The sequence below is a fragment of the Phyllobates terribilis genome, unplaced genomic scaffold, assembly GCF_046119375.1.
Source record: "Phyllobates terribilis strain yellow unplaced genomic scaffold, ASM4611937v1 Scaffold_1__5_contigs__length_1240528914, whole genome shotgun sequence".
NCBI lineage: Eukaryota > Metazoa > Chordata > Amphibia > Anura > Dendrobatidae > Phyllobates > Phyllobates terribilis.
The window spans coordinates 262,091,100-262,109,363 of NW_027362761.1; the positions used below are offsets into that span (position 1 = coordinate 262,091,100).

Consider the following 18,264-nt stretch of genomic DNA (forward strand, 5'->3'; position numbering starts at 1 on the left):
GCTTCATACACATGCTCCCAACATCTGCATGTGACGATCAGTAAACCCTTAGACCCAAAATAAAATTGCAGTTCTACAACATTTTATTAGTGTGGTTTCTAGGTTATGCCTCCTGGAAAGTTATGAAACCCCTGGATGACAAGGAGAAATGGTAACCATGAGTTATTAAGGGGTATCCCTGCACATTTCATAGTCAGTGCCAGACTATGTAGGAACACAATTGACAAGTGGACTGGTAACTAGGATAACACCAAGAAGGAACAAGATGAAAGATATTCCTAATGCAACAAACTGACAAGTCCAAAGTGTTGACACATCCTTTGTTTGATTTAAACTAAAGCTACTATATGCAAAACAGGACAATGAAGCAGTTCTTCAGACCATATGATAAATGGCCAGACACCTTAAAAGCTTAATAGTCATTCCTCCCAACTGCAAGTCACACGTTTACTTGGCCAAGGCAGAATTCAGGTGTCCACGTATCACTGTCTAAGTCGCTTGGGCTGGCTGTGGGTCTCCTAACACAAATCACCTCATATATGCCTATAAGGCTATAGAGTTCAGGTCAAAGGATCTGTGGCCAGTCCGTACTCAGTCCATGATACATGGACATCTGAATTTGGCCAATGCTTCCATGTGTAGTCAATGGAAAGCAGGAACTTCATGGACTGTCAAATACATCTCCTAGCCTCTTAATGGGACTGTTCAAACTAAGTCCTGCTGATTAGCCCTGTGAAGCACTATTTAAACAAGTCCTTTCCCACCATCCCTACTTAGACAGCTCTGGCTTCATACAGCCAGAGAAGGATGGAAACAGGGAAAGAAAGCAGGTGTGAAGGTGTATATAAAGGATTGGCCCCTCTATGAAGTGCCAAGTGCCTGTACTTGAGGTTTGAACAGTCATTCTGTGCTGACAGTCCCTTTTAAGTGGATTGAGTTAAGAAAACAAGCCATCACTTATCCATAGGATGGGTAATTGGTGAAAGACGGACTGCTGAGACATGCACAGATTGGCAAATTTTTTATCCCCATTAGAATTTAGCACCTGTGACTGCTGCTCCATTCATTCCCTATAGGGCTGTTTAACAGCGAGCTCAACTTTTCAGCAGCCCTATAGAGAATAAAATACTGGTGATCAGGCACCCAACCTGTTGCTCCATTTTGTAATGGGAATAAAAGTTCTCCCTTGGGTATAAAAATTGCCTACTCCCTAAAAGGCTTGTTCATCCAGGCACAGATTAGTCGTGTCCGCAATAAAACCATTGTTCTCGGCAGCACATTGTCCTGTGAAAAGAGTACTTGCTGCTGATTATATTTTAGGGACACAGCCATCATAGTATGTGTCAGCCTGTCTGAAAAGGCCTCTAGAGGGAAACTTCACCAGGTTTTTGCTGCCCCTACAGCTCAGCAGTATGATGTAGAGGAAAAACACCCCGATTCCATCAGTGTGTCAATTAGGGTATGTGCACATGGTCAGCATTTGCAGCGCTTTAAGCAGCATCCAAAGCATTGCATCTGTTCATTGAACCATGCAGATTCACCGCATCCTATACATTGTATTGATTGAAATTTCTCTTATGGAGACTGGCGACACTAAGAAAAATTGACATGCTGTGGTCTGAAGACATGCCGCATGTCAGTTTCCGCGGGTGATCTGCAGATGCACAGACGCATAGTCAGCATGGGATTTCTTGAAACCCCATCCATTATGCTGTAACATCTGGCTGCTGCATTCAATCTGCAGCGATTACTGGGCTGCAGTTTTGAGACAATCATTTCTGTGGCAGAGCTACCAGCTCTCTGAATATTGAGCCAAGTATAATCCTGCCCACACCACCGATTGGCAGCCTTCTGTTTACACTGTGCATAGGCAGAAAGCCACCACCAGTAGCAAGGGTGAGGTACTATGAATATGGAGGACTCCATGGCAGCAAGTTTACTAGCACTTTTCTGCTGATATATACTTTTTTTTTTTATAATATATACACACAGCAGCCCAGCAAGTGCTACATTGTGTCTACATTATGCAGTTCAGATTAGGAGGCAAAAAAAAACAGATCCATTAAAACCACTGATAATTGGATTACATGTAGCCAACTCGTATAGATGGGCCCAACACTCATGTTATTGTAGATTTTAGTAATTTGCAGTATACTAGTAGCACATTTACCAGTATAACAGTAGCAAACTTACCCTGAACACTGCAGATCTTTTTGCCTACTGTGTCCACGATAAGTAGTCATTGAGTATATGGAGATTGCATTCAAATAGAGCCTCACAGGAGTGTGACTTCTTTATGAGAGCAGGGAGCCAACTTCACGGTGTCTGGTATTGCTTTGGCAGCAGGACCTGCCATGATTGCCAGTGGCTACTGGGGTAGTGAGGCTCGTGGCCTGAAATCCATCACAACCCCACATGTGCCCGAGTTGCTAGGCTGTCTGTTAGTTGTAATGGACCAAGAAGCTTGCATTTTTTTTTTTGCCTTTTAAATAAGCCAACATAATCACCGATTTACTCTACAGGGCATAAAGTCTGACATCTTTACCAGGAAACCTGTTTTGTTGGTTATAAGACGATTATATTTCATTATGCCAAATGTAATCATTTTATAGCGCAGTTAGTCAGTTTATAGACAATATAACATTAGTATTGTTTCAGGATGATCACAGTCAGCCAGTAAAAAGAGGTACTCACTGGAGCAGGTGACTGTCACACCTGGAGTGACGCAACACCGAAAGACAGGGCAGGCACTAAACAATGTCAGGTATTCATCAGATGGCAGGAGAATTAATCATTTAACATGCCAGGAGGCGGATGTAGCCTGGTTGTGGCATTCTACTAGCTGAAGCTGGAAAGGTTTATATCAACTGTGCCAGGGTAGAAAATATTAGCGAGAGCCCAGATATAAAGTGCAGCAGGACACACGGGGCAGATCCACCAATGCTATGGTGGGTGTCCGAGAAGTGTGTGCTGTAGACCCAAACTAAGACCATGTTCACAGTACAGCAATCTGTTTGAAATGCATCCTGTGAGCAGAAGATAGGTTCCATTTCAAAACAGAAGAAAATGGATTTTCTCCATAGACTTCTGTATGATGACAAGTTTCATCTTTTAAGACAGGCCCAAAACAGTTGTTTCTGAACAACTTTTGTCCAGCTATAGGCACCCATACAAAATTAAACTAATGCATAAAGGGGCACCAACCAACTGATTGTCAGGGGAGTTGTGCATCAGACCTGTCCAGTCTGCCAAATGAAGTGCTCTCCCAGAGAAACTGTTGCTAGATGCATCTTGTGGTGGTTTTCTAATACAGGAGAACTCGTTTGGCCAAGCACTAATGTGTACAGGAGATCTGGAAGAGTGAAGATTCGTCCGATCTTTTGGCCAATGCCTTGATAAGGCATTGCTGATGGATCCGTTTCTTAGCCTCATATTGTAGTCTTTTACACCAGTTAACAGTGGCCAGTCTTTTCCATGGTTGTGGTGTGAAGATAACAGGTTGGGAGCAGTTTAACATAGGACTTTGAGGGATCCTGGTCACAAGAGCCCAGAAGATAATGTGCTGACTAGGACAGATCTTGAAACGTGAGAAAAGGGAAGGAGGTTTGGCCTTTTAATCAAAGAGAAGTGTTATTATATACTTAAAAAGGACTGCTCAGGTGAGAAGCATAGGCTGCACTGCAGAGCTCCTATTCTGTGCAGGCATTCAGACTATTACCCAAGTCTAGACGACCAGAAGCTCCTCCATGTCAGGGGTGCTGACAGCTGGGGCTGACTGATAACCGTACACATCACCATCACTGCATGCAGTCAGGTTATCACCCACACACAGACCACACTAGAATTAGTGTGCAACAACAGACAGGCCATGTGTCTGCCAGGCCGCAGATCATCCATCACAGCAGAGGGTTGTACATGCATGCACTGTTATCACAGGACAGGGATATAGTGCCAATATGGCCGTTACTCCACATTTACTCTTTTCTTTGATGGAAAATGGACAAATATATAGCCACTAAAACAGCTGCTATAGTGTTACACAGAATAGTGACAGCTTTCTTGGGCTGTAGAGCATGAAGTTAGCAGTAACGAGTCAGTGGGTAGGACCAGTCTCCTCTGCAGTCATGGAATAAGCCATCACTGGCTCAGGCTCCAATGAGGCCTAAACATCTTGCTTCACTTTGGCAAATGCTGTAGTCTGATGTAATGCCAATACTGTATACCTCTGTAGAGTCAGAGCTGGCTCAGCTATACAGCCCCCAGGAATGCCATGTAGTCCGCAGCCACACTTAGGGCAACTTCATGTTTTTCCACCTCTGTATAGGCAGTGGCGTCTTATGGTAGTAATAAAATGTTGAGGGTGTATGCTGAACACCAAGAATTCTGTGTAATTACTGCAGCTATATAGTACTTATAGATGGGACATTCGGTGGGGAGGGGGGGGCTATTGTGTCCCTTAGGGTTTGCACACAGTTTTAACATGGGAAGCATGGTGGCTCAGTGGTTAGCACTGCAGCGCTGTGGTCATAACCCTACAAGGAGTTTGTATGTTCTCCCTGTGTTTGTGTGGGTTTACTCTGGGTTCTCCAGTTTCCTCCCACACTCCAAAGACATACTGATAGAGAATCTAGATTGTGAGCCCCAATGGGGACAGTGCTGATAGTGTCTGTAAAGCGCTGTGGAATTAATGGCACTATGAATAAAATAAATTCTCAGATTTGCTTGTATTTTTATACATCTGTCCTGTGTGATATCTGCTATGGCAAATAAAAGCTGTGAGGATTTTCCAATAAATGAGTATATGCACAATTACAGCTTTTACAAGTGACTAAAAATGAAAAACCTGTACTATATGGGGGAGGGGGGGTAAATACAGTTTAAAAACAAAATGGACCAGATCTTGTTTTATCACTACCCATAATAAACAATTACCCCAATGATTGTCAGGAAGGGGGAAGATGTACAGTGGTTGCTTTGTGCTAAAGGTCAAGGACCAGTGTACTACAGAGATATAGTGCTAAAGTTCTCTTCATCTTCCACCAGCCCAGAGATAAGTGATGCAGGAGGTCACAGCACCAGCCGCTGCAGTGTGCCAAATATACGCCAGAAGGTCACACCGGATCCTGTGATGACCCCTTGGCATGTAACTATTGCAGTCTGATCAGCAGAAGGGGCCAAATTAACATAAGGCAGAGTCACAAAAGTCTGCAACATTAGAGTTCCCATATACATGAAGGAAAACATGCAACAAATCTGATCTTCCAGCATCAGAAATTGACAAGCTGTGAATTTAAAAAATTTGCACCTCTAGTCAATATCCATTGTGTCGATGAGATTGGCTTAATAAAATATATATTTTTTCGATTTGGTTGCCATAGTCTAGATTCGGGCGAGGCAGCAGAGGGTTTTTTCCCCACCCCAGAGGAGCTTTTGGAATCCACAACAAATCCAAGCAGTTTGATGCAAATTTGCACAGCAAGATTCTGTGAAATCTTGGGGTTTGCAGTGGAAATTACCACAGAAAATCCTATTTGCGTGGACCTAGTTTAATTAGATGCAGCCATTAAATCTATAGGAAAAAAAAAAAAAAAGAAAAAAAAAACACTGGAGTCTTTTAACATGCTGATGTATGACATTTACAGACTATGCACATAAAAGAACAGCAGGGCCATGGGCGAGAACAATATGCAGTCTAATCCCACTAAACAAAACCCATGGCCCATATCAGCAAAACAAACCAGCAAGGCCATTACCCTGGCAGAGGTATGCCCGCTATTCCCTTCAGAAGATATCATTGTTACACTGCCATGCAGAATATGTGTAACAATCTGAAATCACAAGACTTCTCACAGAGGAACAAGTGCAGAAGTGTCCACCCTGTAGACTCAAGGTTGAAAGAACAGAACATCTTTAACCAAGACTACCCCCACCTCCATTAAATATATTTGCCAGTTCTGCAAAGGAATTCAGGGGCACAGTCAGGCAGAGGTAAGGGGGCTTGTGATAGACTCGAGAGCACATCTATACATCACCCAGTCTTCCTCACTGTACAGCTACACATGCTGGTGCTCCTATAGGAACCTGTGCCAGTTATCACTCATCTTGTAGGAGGAAGCGTCCCTTCATGACAACTAGGCTTCTAACATGAGGAAGTCATTTACATCATCACATCCCATAAATATTTGTCATTAATGAAGAGCTAAAATTATTCTCCAAAGGGGTTATCCACCTCCTCTTACTTCTGCATCATGACAGAAAAGGAGTCAGTCATTCTCACGACATACCTCGGCATCTTGCAAGGACTGGCCCGGTGCTGTGCACTTGCCCTGTGCCAGGCATAAAGAGGTTGCCATGTCCTGAGCATCCAAGAGACCTGGCAAATGTCACATACAGTAGGTCAGTCTCACCTGATGCACGAGATGCTGGAAATCCCACAGCACCATTAGACTTGCAGTGATTAATGGCACTCCAATAAGGGCTTGTGCACACAAGTGTATTAAGGAGCAGTGCCATGTGGATTTCAAATATGGTGCTTAAAGGGGTTGTCCATTACTCAGACAACCTGTTCTCAAATACTATATTGCCCAGAGTAAAAGAATAACTAACTGATACCCTTCAAACTCTTGCTGTTCTAGAGATGTCAGCAGCAGGTCTTCTAGGGCTCACTTTGACACTTATGCCATCTGAGAACTGCATTTAGTTTGTAGTCGCTAGTCATCTACGTCGCTCACACTTCCTTCAGATGAACCAGTCATCTGAAGGAAGTGAGAGGGCAGACCATTGGTTATGGCAGTGTACAAGAACACCGGCACCAATCAGGGCATCATCTTATTTTTGACACTGAGGAATATTGTTTTTAAGAAGGGCATGTCCTAGTAGTGGAGAACCTCTTGAAATGTAACAGCCCATGGTGTACTTGATGTTATACCTTTTTGCACTCTATCACATGCAGTATTATAGAAGCCTTCTGCCCCACTATCACAGCCTCCAAGTATTGGGGGGGGGGGGGTTCACAGAGAACTATGGATTTCTTAGTGCAATCCACGCTCCTCCTCACCTACAGGGCTGTGTACACAGCCCTATGTGCATGGGTGCCAAGAAATACATAGGATTCAATATCATGTACTACAATTTAGCCATCATTTAAGAAAAAAAAAAAATCTATTGACAGCCATATGAGTGGTTTTTTTTTACAATACAAAGTGGTTTTGGAGTGTCACCATTCATTTTACCATACAATATACTAAAAGCCAGGAAAAAACTCCAGGTGGTATGAAATGGTGAACAAAAAAAATTAAATTGTTTCTTGGGCAGGAAGGGGGGTTTGGTTTTGCACTTCCGAAAGATGACCTGGCAACAATCCTCCAGCAAGTACGCTTACAGTGATACTAAACGTGTCCAGTTTTAGATTTTTACAGTGAAGAAAACAATTTCAGGAGTTCGTAGTAAAAAAAAAAAAAAAAAAAAAATGAATTGGTCTCGTCATCGTTATCAGTGTCCCGTAAGGGTTTTATTTTTGTGGAGATTGAGCTAAAGGATTGTTTTTTGGTAGAATTTATGGTTTTATAGATTCCAATTCGATCGTTTTTCCACTGCATTTTTGGTGACCCAAACAGCCCTCACGATTTGGACTTGTTTTTTTCGTTTAACATGGGTCAAAATTTACATAAGCCATACTTTTAAAGGACAGTAATACCCGAAAAAAATGATAGTTAGACATTACAGAATTGTTATATTACAATTAATACAAGTATGGAAGTTAGTCATGAGAGCTGACAGGTAATCTAACAGACAGCCAAGTCAGGAAACCTCTACTATCTGAGCAGTCAGACATGGAGTAAATATTAATCAAAGCACCAAATAGCTGGGTCTAGCTACATAACCCAGACAGTCTCAAGGACGAGGAGCAGCAATTTACCACTGGGAGATTGTGAATATGCATAAAGAAAATGAGGTTTGTTTTATTTGCCTTTAACAAAGATGACAACAGGTGAGAATTCTTAGTATCACATGTAATGGGGGGGGGGGGGGGGGACGCACGGCAAAAAAAAGAAATGAAGAAATTCATGACATGTTGGGGACAGGAATTTGGGAAACACTGATCTGGAGTATATGTGGGGGGGGGTGTCAAACTCTTCCCCATCCTATAACCCTACAGGACAAGCTACTTTCTGAGATGTCTGGCTTCTTATACCTTTCTCCTAACTGAAAAAATATTTGAGCTTGGTCAAGGGCAGGTTTATGATGGAGTCAGGGTGAATGAAGAGATCTTATGTACAGATATTTGCACAGCTTTCATACATCTATGATCAAAATGTAGAATGGTCTCAGAAGTGAAACAATGCAGGTTTCTTGCCCAGTCTTACCCTGCGCCATTATCCAGTATATATGATCATGAGGACGCCATCTATACAGAGCATGTACTGCACAGGTTATTTGTGAAGAAACAAAAAACAGGCCTTAGGCTACGTTCACACTGCGTATTTTTTGCACGAGCTTTCAAAATACGCAATGTGCCTTGTGTCTGCCGGCAAAGTGAATGGGAAATTCACTTTGCCGTTCAGACACTTTAATTTTACGCAGCGGGAAAGCACAGCTGCGTAAAGAATTGACATGTCAATTCTTTACGCACCGTGGCCTGCGCTTTCTCCTATATTGTGCCCATTATAAGCGATGGAATTACGAAGCGGTGTTTGCACACTAATTCCAGTGCTTTTTTATGGAGGTGCAGGAGAAGTTAAGAATGTGACGTCACACGGGGGGCAGCCCTAGGGAAAACAGGAAATCCCACCATTTTGGGATTCTTTGTTCCTGGTTCCCCGATGCTGCTCACGTGTGACATCCAGCAATGTCAGTGTCCTCATTGAGGCGGTAAGTATATGCATGTGTCTGTGTGTCCTGTCTGTGTCTATGTGTCGAGTGTGAGTGTCCCCCTAGCAGTGTATGTACAGACAGCTTCTGGCTGCAGTACATACACTGCTTAACTTAAGAAAAAGCTATGGATACTCACCTATCTGATGGATGGGAGAGGTGTCTGGGTTGAAGGATGAAAAGCTGGATGGCAGTGCTCAGCTGCCATCCCAGCGTGGGATAATTCTCCTGCTCAAGCACAGGAGAATTTTCCCACGCTGTCAGCAACGTGCATTAGGTGAGCCGAGTTCATTGGACATGATCTCGGCTCATCTTTATGCCGTCACAGCCAGACACTGAGGAGCGCAAGCATGCCTGCGCTTCAGTGTCTGCTGCATGGCAAGCTGGATGGCAGCTTTCAGCTGCGATCCAGCCAGTCATGTGAATGTAGTAGAGCTGAAGCTGTCCTGGGAACCATGGAAAGGCAAGTATGAGTTTGCGTTATTATTTTACTTTTATTGCAGGAGATCGTTGGCTTCAGTTGGAACGGGCGTGATTGTAAGTATGGTTTAATTTAGAACATTAAAAAATTGTCTGTTTATTTCAATTAAAAGGACTTTATTCTGGGTGTGGTGTTTTTTTAAATACTTTACAAGAAATTCATGGCGGTCATGTCCAATATTGGCGTGACCCCATGAATTTCGGGCTTAGGGCCAGCTGATAATACCAAGCTGGCCCTAGCCCGCTTTATTACCCAGTGAGCCACCGCACCAGGGCCCTGGCTTAGTTGGATACAGTGCCAGAAGATGGCGCTTCTATGAACGTGCCATTTTCTGGGGTGGCTGCGGACTGCAATTTGAAGCAGGGGGGGGGGGGGGTCCAGAAAGCTTGGGTCTCCCTGCGCTGTGGATTCCAGCCCCCAGCTGGACACAAAAATAGGGCGAAGCCCCACGTCAATTTTATTTTAAATTAATTTCATGAAATAAAAAAGGGAAGGAAAGACAGGAAACAACATCAATGACACTTTTTTTTCAACAAACTTTGTCTTTGTAGTGTACATTGCAGCAAAAAACACATGCGTTTTTTGCTGCGTTTTTTTACGCAGCGTGCGAGTGGAGGTGCTTTTTTTACCTGCGTAAAAAAACGCAGGTAAAAACAGCAGTAAATACGCAATGTGTGAACGCAGCCTTAGTGTCAGGCGATAGGATAAAAAGTCAGCTCCAAAATGAGGTAATCTGGTCCTTGCTAGGGGCCTCCTTAGGGTACATTCACATAACTGTTCAGTCAGTGTTCTGTACTTAGATAGTCAGCAATCAGACCAGTGTCCTGTAATTGGACAGTTCACAATACACATGACCAGATGCCTGTGAGAAGTCGCAGCATGTGCCAAAAATATTTAAAAAAAAAACCACACGGATTTCTAGTATAGCATCAGATTCTAACAGACATCAATAGTTAACAGTTTTTAGTCTAGTAAAGGTTAACTGCTGCTGTATAAATGCAGGTAGCAAACGGATGACAAATGGGAGAGAAAGAAAAATTTGGCATGAATTCCTGCATGAAAAGCTGAAGATTTTTTTTTTTTCAAATTCAAGTTTTTTTATTTTTTGTGTTGAAAAAGTACAAGAAAATACGTTACCCCTTTTACTATGTATATTGTAACTATAAATCTATGCATAACTACAGTACATTGGGGGGTACAGGGAGGGTTTTCCATCAATATCCAGATCAAGCATGCATTTTTCCATATGAAAGATAGAGAGAGGGAGCGGACCACGGCAGACCACCAATCAATAGAGTGTGATTATGATCTTTGTTGTGACGACATCCCGGATAACTTTAGTTGGGGGCTAGATGGTAGGCGTCAGAGTTTTAGAAATCCATCCAATCTCTCCAAGTCACACAGTATCTATCAACATCAGCCGGTGAGATGGCAATCAGATGCTCCATCCTATTAAGGAGGGAGATCTCCGCAAACCATTCCTCCACAGTGGGTGGGTCTCTGCTTTCCCAGTGTCGTGGAATGACATTCTTAGCCGCCTGTATTAGGTAGCCTATTGATGACCTTTTATAACTACGTTTACTTATTGGTAACATAAGCTGAAGATTTTTTATACGGTCATGTGAACTTAGCTTTTATTATGAACGGATTATTGTGTTGCATGTCCAGTGATGTGTAGAATCCTATGGAGAACAATTACAGGTAAGCAAGTAATCTGCAGAGCTCACATTGTAGTCACCATGCCAGTAACTGATAGTGGCATGTATTGGTGCGCATCACGTGTTTAGCCCTCATTCTTGCTAGAAGAAGCATGTTATAGACTACACTCCAAGTCCCTGTAAAGCCTCATTCACACAGTGTTCATATTACAAAGTCAGGAATGGAAGAGAAAAAAAAAAAAAGAAAATACAATTGAAAGACTGACCTGTTGTGTGTTGGAAACACTCCTGGTTTTGGCATACAAAAAAAGAAAAAAAAAAAAAAAAAAAGTGTTTCTAGAACACAGAAGCAAACATCTACTATTGTCAGCCATATTGGCCTAGTGCTAGACATACAACCCACTAACAGGCTGCAATGTTAGCTTATATTAGTTAGCTGTCAGAAGATCACTGGCTGGTTGTTATATTATAAAGTACAAAGAGCAAGGATGTATAAGTGGGTGGATACAAAGCAATGAGTCCAGAGACTGCCAGACAGGTCTCCTGAGATTTATGGGTGGCTGTATATATAGTGGAGCTTTCCCATCTATATCTGCCCTAGGCCAATAAGACCATTCATCATAGTGTACATGCCCTGCAGCACTTAGAAATCAGCCTTCCAATCAGTCACCAATACAAGAGAGCAGCGTTCTGCCTAATCTCCTGATCCATTTCTAGTAGACGCTGTCATTAGTGACTTCTCCAGGACCAGAACAATGGGGCTATGCAGGTGTAGGGAAAATTCCTGAATGGCAGAGTGAACGCATTCCTGACAGAGTATGACACAGTAAGGAGATGTGCCAGAGAGTGCATGGTTCACCACGCTGGAATTCGGATTTTGCATCTCACCTCTGTCACATGACTACTTACTGAACTAAGAGCATCTGGAATTAAAGGGACCTACACAAAACCAGATCCAGGAAGATTTCAGCAGTGTTTATGTAGTGCTGGTAGAAGTCCAGGAGTGTGATAACGATGCTGCTGTATTCGTATAATGTATTAGGGAACTCACCACCTGCTCTGCAGCACTTGGAGGAAAGCGCAGACTCCAATGGAGGAAACAGGGACATTTCCTAGCATTCTGTTATTAGATCTGGCCATTACTTACAATTCTCCAAGGCTGTAAAGACATCACATGGGGTCAATGTATCCACACATGCATGGCTGTGTACTGAGCGCCCAAGACCACACTGGGCTCCTCCTCTAGGAACAACTTTACCGACCAGACAGGACAAGATCTGGTCCCAGATCTACACCTACAGCTGGGGGACAAAATACAGCCATGTGCCTCACCATAGGTAGCCAGAAACCACAGCTGGGATTTCATTACAAGTCTGCAGACCTGTCCGCTTACAAAGCAGGAGCAATAATGGCTTCTCCCAGATCAGGAATCAGATGCATTTTATGTAGACAAATGCACTGAGGAATTTTCACACAAGTCAGAATAGAAGTCAGAAGCGACAACTTCTCCCGAGCACTGGCTGCAGATCCACAGATTCTCCCAGCTGGGCTCCAGTATTTTCTCTACAGAATTTGGAGAAGTCATGAACACGCAGCAAAACCAACATCTGCCCAGCACAGATTTCTCCCACCATGTGAGAATGGTAAATATTCTGTTACACACAATGTCAATGCGAGGACATGACCCAGTGGGTCCTGGTGACAAGTCTGAGGGTTCCAAGCCCACCTATCACCAACATTATAATGTAAGCAAACGACCTCCAAATACAGGAACATAAAGAACAAAAGTAATGGCCACCAACGCTGATTAGCAAGGAGAAGCCAGGCAGGGGTTAACCTCACAGCTCTATTTGCTCATGTTATTATACCTTGTGTATTTGTGCCACTGATCAAACACAACACAGAGCCCAGGAACAGACATAGCACTATGGCAATGCATACACCCTGCTATAAGAACACAGAAGGAGCAAAGTAGGAGAACACTCAGTGAGTGGAGACAAGTGATGAGGTGTTCTATACATCTGCAGGTCCAGTCTCCACACACCAGGCCTGCTGGGGGACAATGCATGAACCAGACTAAGAACACAGAAGGAGCAAACTAGGAGGACAATCAGTGAGTGGAGACAAGTGATGATACCGCCTATACGTCCTCACCACACACAGGGCCTGCTGGGGGCAATGCCCACCCCAATACTGGAGTCAAACAGACCAACCGGCTCACGGGAAAATGAATTAAAACGCCCGTGTGCTCGCCCTCTGCCCCCGGTGACGGGGCTGCACACCACACACAGTGTATCCATAGCCCTGCTACCTGTGCAGTGTATCACATGTACAGACGGCCACGAAACGCCACCAGCGGCCTGTCTCATTACCGTGCGGCTCTGCAGGATGAAGTCCCCGGTGTCCGTTGTAAGTTGTCCGTTGTAAGTTGTCTCGCCCCCCCTCCCCGTTGACGGTTGCTGTCAGTCCGAGCTCTTCCTTCCTCTTCACAACCACAACAACATGGCGGAAGCGCGAGCACGTCGGGAAGGCCTATAGCCGGGAGTAGGGAACGTCACGGGAACGCTCACGCACAGAGACACACCCACTGATATGACAAGCGTGAACGCGCAGACACGCCCCTTCTCGTATAGACGCAACTGTGCAGATCCTCAGCCAAAGGCAGAAGACTCTGGTGTGGGTGTGACCATGGTGGGCGGAGCCTAACGTGTCGGGACTTTTACCTGTGACCGTCATCTGTCTGGTTTGTGGGCGGGGCTAGATGATGCACTGGGCGCGTGTCTCAGCCCCAAACAAACTGCTTAAAGGGACAGTGCACTGACGATCTACGTCTCAGTATCAGCATGGCAGTTTGTTGAAAGGCGACAAGCCCTTTATATGGAACCTGTCACATGCACTCAGACCCCCGCTGTCGGGCGGAAATTAACCCCATATCTGCATGTTAACAGACACCTTTAAAAAGGGACTGTCGGTACAGAATGATTGTTGAAACCAGGTACAGGCACTCAGTGCATCATGGCGCAGCCAGGCATTTACATACATCTTCCCACCTGCTTGTTTTCCCTCCAGCTCCTCCCTTCTCGCTCTATGAAGCCAGAGCAGTCAATGAAATGAGAGGGGCGGAATAGAAGGAACACAAGCAGGTGGGATGTGTTCAGCGATTGGCGGGACTGTGTTTGAACTGTCATCCTGTGCTGACAAAGTCCCAATCCAGTTAAATTGTTTTTTCCCCCCCTTGTAGTCAGGTAGAATTTAAAGTGAAGGAACATCACTTCTAGATCTCATTACATTCCTTGTGGATTTTCGCCAAACTGTTAAAAAAAAAAAAAAAAAAAAAAAAACACAACTCCATTTGCTGACAGTTTCCCCTCCTTAGCAAAAAGCATGAAATCTGAATTGGCTATACGAGAAGCCTCTGACTGGTGTCCAAGGGGGTAATATTTCCCCTTGTGGTGAATGACATGCCTGTGTAAAGAGACTTATAGGCCATACAATGCTCCACTGGGAAATTTAGTGCCACCTATTGGAAGTAGGCAAGTTGTACGAATAAGTGACCTCTCATACAGCCAAATCAGATCTTAGGCTTTGCACTAAGGTGGGCCAATAGCCCAAAACACATCTGCAAATTAAGATTCTGGTTTGGCTTTTGTCCCAAGTCTTGAGGCAAGACTTGTTAAAGGGTCAATATTGACTATTAGGATTGGTACTTCCAATAGTTAGTGCTAGAGTTTAAAGGGAACCGGTCACATCCTAGTTGCCATGTACACTGCCCCCATAGCTTTGTTAGGGATTCAATGCGCATCACTATCAAGCCTCTTTCATTAAAATTGGTGGGAGTATAGTTATTTTATAACATTATATACACTTTGTCCTACCTTCTCATTCAGTCATGGGCAGCACCGCGTTCAGTCACTGCATCTAGATCACAGGTGATTTTTTGAGGCCCTCACTCCAGCAACTATGATCTAGTCTCCTCAGCAGTGCAGTTGCAAAAAGTATGAGACTTCTGGCTAAGATTGTAGCAAGATCTGTCATACAGGCTGTGTTCCACATTTATCATGAGATTTAGACACTTTCCAACTGGCAGGAAAGGTTCACTGCCAGAAATGGAATAGCAACTTTTTTTTTTTTTTAATATTGTGTGTATGGAGTATTAATATAGTCACCTAATGCTGCTCTGTCCAGCACTGGATCACACTGCACAACCCAGAAGTGCCTTTTATAATGCAAGTCTATGGAGCAGCAGAACAGGGCTCCATAAGCCTTCATTGTAACAGCGACTCTCAGCTCACAGTGTAGAGTGATCTGGCAGGTCTCATTTGAGGTGACATAACCAAGAATAGCAAAAGAACGGTGCTGGACACTGGAGAGAGCAGCAGGGAGTATCTTATACACACACACACACATTTAAAACAAGGGTCTTTAAAGAACACTTGTCATGGTCACCAGATCAAAAGTGACTAGTTTAGGCATTATATTCCTGTATTCCCCTGAGAAATTCAGTGTGTGGGGGTGGGAAGAGATATTAGGGTTTAAATCCACCATACATTTCTATAAATAAGGGCCTTCTCATTTTAGTGCTAATGAGACTGCTCTGTCTTATTACCCTGTGAGCATCACCCCACCTTGGGAACACTAACAAACATAATTGTCATGAAATAAAATGTCCCATATCTCTGAATTCTTTGGCAGATTTATAATAAAAAAAAAAAACTCAAGGAAGCATAAGATAAAAGCAAAAACTGGGCCCCTAAATCCCTATCACAAACAGGCAGCTACTTACCAACACAGGTCAGAAAAGTAATGCACTACAAGATTCAGGCCCTTTATAAAGGTAGAGGCAGCACAGGTGCAAAATACTGATGAAACCACTCACACACCTCCCATTCTTGGAGGGGGTAGTCACCTAATATTAGAATTGCAAATGAAAAGTTTGTGTCCTTTTGCTGTGCTTTTGATTTTTAGTGTAGGGTCTCAGAACACAGTTAGGACCCTTGACATGGGTTGCGAGCTTGTGTATTTTGGCCAAAATATTGACCAATACTTTGTACATATTATATACATTTTACTGTACATTTTTCATTTTTATGCAGGATGCAGCCAAACCCATCAATGTTTGTCTTGTAAACTAGTGTGTCTGTCCCTGTAGGGTTCACTTAAATAGTGCTGGGCAGCCCACCTAACCTAATAGTATTGGCATCACTAATAGGCTGTAATCCATCACTGTGCATTACATCTGTGTGACTGGCGCCCTATAGAAGCTTTAGCTGTGTGCACCTCTAAGGACACGTTCACAAGTTCAGTTTTTTACATCAATATTTGGCCACATTCACACGCTCAGTATTTTACATCAGTATTTGTAAGCCAAAACCAGGAGTGGGACAATCAGAGGAAAAGTATAATAGAAACCCGTCACCACTTCTGTATTTATCACCGACTCGTGGTTTTGGTTTACAAATACTAATTTAAAATACTGACCAAATACTGAACGTGTGAACATGGCTTAATACTAGGCAATCACCCCTTCATGAATAGGTAGGTGTGTGAGTGGTTGTTTCACCAATATTTTGCACCTTTGTTGCCTCCACCTTTTATCAAGGGGGGCTGCTGCATCCTGGAAGTGCAGGACCTAAGATGAAAACAAAATGAGCAAATACCCTGTAGTAAGTAAATAAATAGTAATAGTACATGTAAATAACATTAGGTACTTAGTCAAGGTCCTACTCTGCCCTTATCTATGTCTGCCTCTGCTGACACAGTGAGGGCAACTACAGGAGTTAGGTACCGTCCCTATTGGGGTACACCTTGTTGTGGTGGGATACCTTTCACTTTTTTTTTTTAATCAAAACAATAAGCTGCTACAACAAAGAGTAAATACCCACAATAGGAACATAAATATATCCTAAACATGAATATCATAAAAATATAAATTTTATTGATACATGAAGTTAAAAAAATATATTAAAATTGTGGGGAGTAAAACACACAAGAATTGGAAAGTTGTGTTCTCAGTGGAATATTAATTTATAAAGTGAGATGTAGCAGACATATATCTAAAAAGTGAATAAATGATTGTAGGTAAGTAAATAATTATAAGATAGATGAACTGCACATATGAATTAAGAAACATATCATAAAGAGAGAAGAATAGCACATGAATCATGTCCCCAGGACTACGATGTACGTTTCGCCCTCTGCTTTTTCAAGGAGTGACTCCAGGGCTCCTTGGACTTGTGTGGGTGATTTTGATCTGTGACAAATCAAGAACAGACATGTTTTTGGGTTCTTTTCTGTGGACATTCGCTCCACCAAAAATCACAGAACGGACAAGTGAACAGATCCATAGACTGTATTGGGTACATATTCTATCCAAGGAGAACCGACACCAGAATGAGGCCTATAGGTGTCAGGCTATACCTGAAGAAATTTTTAAATCCACCATAATTAAAAAAAACAGAAAACACCTGTCAGATCGGATAACGCTATTGTGCAGTAAAAATAACCTGTCAGTGCAATTACAGTGGTACCAAACTTAAAGGGAACCTGGCACATTAGATAACACTATAATCCTGCCGATATGCGGTTAATCTGGAAGTTAAAAGCGTTATGAAGGTGCCCAGCATCTGTACTGAAAATGCAGCACCCAGGAGAAGATGAACCTTATTCCTCCTGTGAGCCACCAGCTTTCAGTCATACAGGCGTGACGGCGCAGCTACAGTCATCGCTCAAAGCACTATGAGCGGCGGCTGTAGACATGCACTGGTACTGACTGACAGCCGGCTCCGCACTGATGCACTATGGAGTCCGCTGTCAGTCAAAGTGCCGGGGTGTGCGCACAGCCGCTGCTCACTGTGTACTGAGTAATGACTGTAGCTGCGCCGCCACGCCTGTATAACTGAAAGCTGGCGGCTCCTGTGAGGAATAAAGCTAATTTTCTCTTGGGTGCCACAGTTTCAGTATTGCGGCCAGGCACTTTCCTAACGGTATTAATGTGCATATTAACCCTATATCTGCAGGTTAATAGCATTACCCGACCTGACCGGCTCCCTTTAAGAATCACTGTAATTGTACAGACAGGTCATTTTTACTGCTTTATCTGACCTGACAGGTTCCCTTTAAGTATTTTTTTTAAATTATCTTCATGGATTTAAAAAATTCAGTTTTAATGCACAAAAAGCATTGTAAAACCAAAAACACAATTATTGAGTTTTTCCACCATTTCACCTCCATTGGATTTTGTCCCCCCATTTTTCA

The 18,264-nt window shown here is 43.2% G+C and overlaps 1 protein-coding gene across 9 annotated transcripts in view; it reads right to left on the reverse strand.

The window, feature by feature from the left end:
- MTMR3 (myotubularin related protein 3) overlaps positions 1-13,596 on the reverse strand; it is a 49,358-nt gene extending 35,762 nt beyond the window's left edge. For 7 of the 9 annotated variants that reach the window (XM_073671604.1, XM_073671544.1, XM_073671586.1 and 4 more), the window contains exon 1: positions 13,383-13,596. The gene's annotated coding sequence lies outside the window, so the exon portion shown is untranslated. The remainder of the gene's footprint in view (positions 1-13,382) is intronic. The other 2 variants (XM_073671615.1, XM_073671566.1) reach the window with 1 other exon arrangement.
- Between the last annotated feature and the right edge of the window lie 4,668 nt (positions 13,597-18,264).